Genomic DNA, 5,959 nt, shown 5'->3' with positions numbered 1-5,959 from the left:
TCATGTTAAAATTTTCTATAGAGCAGAATATGTATGCTTTTTTTTTTTTTTTTACAGCTTTTCAAAGGATTAAAAAATAATACTTAATTTAAACTTTGGTGAATTCAGCAAACTTTCTTCTTTTTTTTCTTTTTTTTGAGATGGAGTTATGCTCTTGTCGTCCAGGCTGGAGTTCAGTGGCACCATCTCAGCTCACTGCAACCTCTGCATTCTGGGTTCAAGCGATTTTCCTGCCTCAGCCTCCTAAGTAGCTGGGATTACAGGTGTATGCCACCACGCCTGGCTAATTTTTGTATTTTTAGTAGAGATGGGGTTTTACCATGTTGGCCAGGCTGGTCTTGAACTCCTAACCTCAGGTGATCTTCCTGCCTTGGCCTCCAAAGTGTTGGAATCACAGGTGTGAGCCACCACACCTGGCTGAATTCAGCAAACTTTCTAAAATAACTGTTCTACCATATTGAGTCAAACTCTTATACCTAGGTTCTAGGTTTGTCTAATAGGATTTCTGTGTCTTTTTCCCTTTTTCTCAATATAAGCTTTTAGCTCAGATTCTCATATGAACTCACACCCTGTTATACTCCATCCTGTCTTCCCCCACTGCTGTTCATTTTTACCCATGATGCACATCTTCCTTCTTTCATCAGCACCCAGCTCTTTTCAGTTTATTTTCACCCAGCACTTTGCACACTTGTAGCATCTTTACTTTTCTTCCTATTCTCTGTGTTATCTATAAAGTTATTCTCAAAATGTAGACCACAAACTGTTTCTGGTCATGATGAGATAAAGGGCTTACATCACTATGTAAGTCAACTATAGCATACAGCATACTGTTTTGTTTAGCTGATGTTTTAAGCAAGATTTTCTTTTTTTCTTTTTTTTTTTTTGAGATGGAGTCTTGCTCTGTCACCCAGGCTAGAGTGTAGTGGCGTGATCTCAGCTCACTGCAACCTCCACCTCCCACCTGCCTCAGCCTTCTGAGTAGCTGGGATTACACGCGTGCTCCACCACACCCAGCTAATTTTTTTTTTTGTACTTTTAATAGAGATGGAATTTTACTGTGTTGGCCAGGCTGGTCTCAAACTCCTGACCTCAAGTGATCCGCCCGCCTCAGCCTCCCAAAATGCTGGGATTACAGGCATGAGCCACCGCACCCAGCCTTTAAGGAACATTTTCTTTTTTTCCTTTCTCTTTTTTTTTTTTTTTAAGATGGAGTCTCACTCTGTTGCCCAGGTTGGAGTGCAGTGGTGCCATTTGCAACCTCTGCCTCCTGGGTTCAAGCGATTCTCCTGCCCCAGCCTCCCAAGTAACTGGGATTACAGGTTCCTGCCACCACGCCCAACTAATTTTTGTGTTTTTAATAGAGTTGGGGTTTCGTCATGTTGGCCAGGATGGTTTCAAACTCCTGACCTCAGGCAATCCGCCTCCCTTGGCATCCCAAAGTGCTGGGATTACAGATGTGAACCACCACACCCGGCCTTAAGCAAGATTTTTTTTAATGAGAGAGCAGTGTATTGATTCGTATTCTGATGCAAACTCCCTTATCTTGTTAGAGAACAACACTTCCAGTAAAGTCATCTATACCATACAAGTTAACATTGTAATTCTGTCAGATAATGAATGGCAGGGGTTATGGTGCTAGTGAATATTAAAAGACTTTATTTATTGGTTTTGGTCTTTCAGCATCTGAATTTCTGTTTTGTATTTCTGGAATTCTTTCCTTTATGATTTTTGGTGGGAAACTTAACCTGCTTGTTACTATAGCCAGGTGCTTGCTTTGTCAGCCTTCCTTTTACTATGACACGTGAGCTGTGGACTTGGTCTAGCAAATACACCATTACAGACAGCATCTTTGGAGCTGGGGACATGGAAAGGGAGGAACTGCATGGACCCTCTCTGTGGTGATAGTAACAAATGCAGTGGTGTTTTCCCAGGGCCAAGTCTGCTACAGTTTTGAACGTCCTTGGTTGTGTAGCCTATAAATTGGGTTCTCTGAAGATTGTTATCCCCCAGATATCTTTTCATAAATGTATTTTTTACTTGAATTAGCCAAACTAGGTTTTTATTGCTTCCAGCTAAGAACACTGACTGAAAAAAATACTAACAAAAGAAAACAAAACACCTTATACTGTTAGAGTTACTTTAAGCAAGCTAATCACAAGCAAATCTTTTTTTCTCTTACATTACACATGAAGGTTTTTTTTTTTTTTTTTGAGATGGAGTCTTGTTCTGTCACCCAGGCTGGAGTACAATGGTACAATGGCGCGATCTTGGCTCACTGCAACCTCCACCTCCTGGGTTCAAGCGATTCTCCTGCTTCAGCCTCCCGAGTAGCTGAGATTACAGGCATGCGCCGCCACACCCGGCTAATTTTGTATTTTTAGTAGAGATAGGGTTTCTCCATGTTGGTCAGGCTGCACATGAAGTTTTAAAAATGTTTTAGACTTGCTCTGTGAGACATGTAGACAGTACAAATTCTAAATAATAATGATTTCATTTTAGTATTTGCATTTTAAATTTTCAGTGTGTTTTATGGACCATGTGCTGCTATGTATGCCTGAAGAAGTACTTGAAATGCAAATCTGGGGAGACTTTGCCATATAAATGCTTGGCTGGATTAAGCGCCTAATTAGGATGGTTTTTCATCAAGTTGGAGTAAGCATGCAATCGGTGAGTGCTCAAAATTCATTTTTTAAATCCCGACATTTAGATATTTTAAGAATTTTTTCTGAGAAAATGAAATAAATCTATATATGACCAACATCTTGAATTCAATATGTTTATGTACTGTTTAATTTGCTTTCTTTTTAAATCATAGAAGTGAATCTTTTCTCAGTATCCAAAGTAAGGAAGTAACTTTCTGGGTTACATTGAAAACTTACCAGTATTCATGTGACCATTAAGAGCAATATATTTGTTATTAGTGAGGAAAAGGCTTAAATAAGCAGAAAAATCATTGCATAAAATATGCTTGGCTAACACTTGACAGTGCTCTTAATGTTGTAGAATTATTAATATTGAATGCTGTTATAATGTGTTTAAGCAACACAGTTGTTTAAAAGGTAAGTCATGTCTTAAAAATAACTATTGATAAGAAGGAAAAAGTTACTATAATGATTGTTCTATGCTAGAGATGTTAGTTTTCATCTTGATATTTTTTAATAAGTATTTTCTACTAATATATAAAGTTTGTTTAGACCTATAAATTATAAGAGCAAGTATTATGCCAAGCACATTTTGTAGAATATTTTGTTTTACATTTTCAAATTTGTTTTTTTCATGGCTATGACATAGAGTTAAATTGTATTTATTGAAGATATAGGCAGGTTACATAATTTGAATATGGGTATACTTTTGTTTTTTTTTTGACAAGGAGTCTTGCTATATTGCCCAGGCTGGAGTACAGTGGAGCAATCTAGGCTCACTGCAACCTCTGCCTCCCAGATTCAAACAATTCTCCTGCCTCAGCTCCCTGAGTAGCTGGGATTATAGGCTCACACCACCACGGCCAGCACATTTTTATATTTTTAGTAGAGACGGGGTTATGCCATTTTGGCCAGGCTGGTCTTGAATTCTTGACTGCCCACCCTGGCCTCCCAGAGTGCTGGGATTATAGGCGTGAACCACTGTGCCTGGCAGAATATGGGTATACTTTTTAGCGCACTTTTACTTTTTTGTTTTTGTGCCTGAACTTTGAATCTCCCCAACTTCCAAGATTACATCTGTTTTCTTCAGAGATTAAATAGTAGAAACCAAATAAAATTATCTTTGTAGCTACATAATTTTGAGATTATTAGCTTGAGGATAAGCAATAGGAAAATGACTTGTAAATTTATTGGTATTTTCATCTATTTCAGATATACGTTCCTATGTCTTAAATTTCACTTAGTGGCCAGATTCAGTGCTTCTTTGGGAGACGGAGGCAGGAGGATGGCTGGAGCCTAGGAATTCGAGACCATCCTGGGCAATATAGTGAGACCCTGTCTCTACAAAAAATTTAAAAAATTTAGCTGGGCATGGTGGCACATACCTCTAGTCCCAGCTATTCGGGAGGCTGAGGTAGGAGGATTGCTTGAGCCTGAGAGGCAGAGGTTGCAGTGAGCTGAGATTGTGCCACTGTACTCCAGCCTGAGCAATAGAGCAAGACCCTATCTTTAAAAAAAACAAAAAAACTTCACTTAGCTCAGTTTTATCATCGTGTGGATTGACATTTTAGTAATGACAGCAAAAGTTTCTTTTCTCTTGCTTGCACAAGGAAGGGAAGTTTTGTTATTTATGATTTCCAAAACTAAAGCTTTATAATTTCTATTTACTGTAATTTTAATAAGAAGTATAGTTTAATGTTAAGATTGTGGGTCCTGGATTTAAACACACTTGAATCTGAAATTTGTCTCTGTCAGTTATTGCCTTCCTCTGCAAAGTAGCTATAAGAATTGCTACTGCTGAGTTACCTGTGGATTAAATGACAGTGTATGTAAAGCATCAAGCACAGTGGCTTGTACAGTGTAGGTACATTCAATAATAGTTTCTTACATTTTTGCTGTTACCAGCTTCCCACCCCAAGACAGGTCAATATGAGTAGTGCTAATTGAGGCTAAAGGACAGAATTCTGTTTCAGGCACAGATAACACGCTTTATTTAGCTTGTTCACTTTAAGCTGGAAAATGGGTGCCTTTTATCAAAGAATGGACCAGCTAAAGGAGGATTAACTTACTCAAAATACTGTAATTACAACTGAGAGTCCTTCCTACTAATAGCAGATTAGCAAGATCTATTTTTAACTTATTGCAGCTAGCATATTGTCATCAACTTTTTGTTTGTTTGTTTGTTTGTTTGTTTGTTTTGTTTTGTTTTTGTTTTTTTTGAGGCAGAGTCTCGCTCTGTCGCCCGGACTGGAGTGCAGTGGCCGGATCTCAGCTCACTGCAAGCTCCGCCTTCTGGGTTTAATGCCATTCTCCTGCCTCAGCCTCCCGAGGAGCTGGGACTACAGGCGCCCGCCACCTCGCCCGGCTAGTTTTTGTATTTTTTTTTAGTAGAGACGGGGTTTCACCGTGTTAGCCAGGATGGTCTCGATCTCCTGACCTCGTGATCCGCCCGTCTTGGCCTCCCAAAGTGCTGGGATTACAGGCTTGAGCCACCGCGCCCGGCCGTCATCAACTTTAATCAGCTGAAAATTCATATAAAAACAAATTTTCTTCTAATGTAAAGCAATGTGATCTTTTGGGGTTAACTAATTTCCAATATTTTTTAGCTTGTTGCCTAAGAATAAAAATACAAAGGAATCTTTCAAGATTTTATATTTGGGCACCAGAAAATAAAAGCAGCTTTCTTAGCTCTACCTTTCAGTGATTAACATGTGTTTTCCCATTGATCTGATATGTACAGGCATATCTTGGAGATACTATGAGTTTCATTTCAGATCACCACAATAAAGTGATAGTGAAATACAACGAATCACTTTTTTTCTTTCTTTCAGACAGTCTCGCTCTATTGCCCAGGCTGGAGAACAGTGGCGCAGTCTTAGGCTCATTGTAACGTTCACCTTCTGGGTTCAAGTGATTCTCCTGCCTCAGCCTCCCAAGTAGCTGAGATTACAGGTGTGCGCCATCACACCAGGCTAATTTTAAAATATTTTTAGTAGAGAGGGAGTTTCACCATGTTGGCACTTGATGCTTCTTCATCTTGCACTTTTATGTTATGGAGATGACTTTTTTCCTTATGCCTCATTAACCAACTTCTGCTAGCTTCAACTTTTCTTTTGTAGCTTCCTTGCTTCTCTCAGCCTTCACAGAATTGAAGAGAATTAGAACCTTGCTCTGGATTAGGCTTTGGCTTAAGGGAATATTGTGACTGGTTTGATGTTTATTTTCTCTATATCAGAAATAAGGCCTTCTTGCTTTCTTATTCATGTGTTCACTGTAGCAACACTTTAAATTTCCTTTAAGAACTTTCCCTTTGCATT

The 5,959-nt window shown here is 39.0% G+C and overlaps 1 long non-coding RNA gene across 1 annotated transcript in view; it reads left to right on the top strand.

Annotated features, from left to right (window-relative positions):
• The window catches only part of LOC108528809 (uncharacterized), a 28,002-nt gene extending 22,419 nt beyond the window's left edge, over positions 1-5,583 (top strand). Inside the window, exons 2-3 of the long non-coding RNA XR_001885312.1 lie at positions 2,522-2,667; positions 5,474-5,583. This is a non-coding gene — a long non-coding RNA (uncharacterized LOC108528809). The remainder of the gene's footprint in view (positions 1-2,521; positions 2,668-5,473) is intronic.
• The last annotated feature ends 376 nt before the right edge of the window (positions 5,584-5,959 follow it).

Source organism: Rhinopithecus bieti, unplaced genomic scaffold (genome assembly GCF_001698545.2).
Source record: "Rhinopithecus bieti isolate Rb0 unplaced genomic scaffold, ASM169854v2 scaffold_5022, whole genome shotgun sequence".
Lineage (NCBI taxonomy): Eukaryota > Metazoa > Chordata > Mammalia > Primates > Cercopithecidae > Rhinopithecus > Rhinopithecus bieti.
The sequence above is the reverse complement of the archived record's forward strand: the minus strand, read 5'-3'. Positions and strand labels throughout refer to the sequence as shown.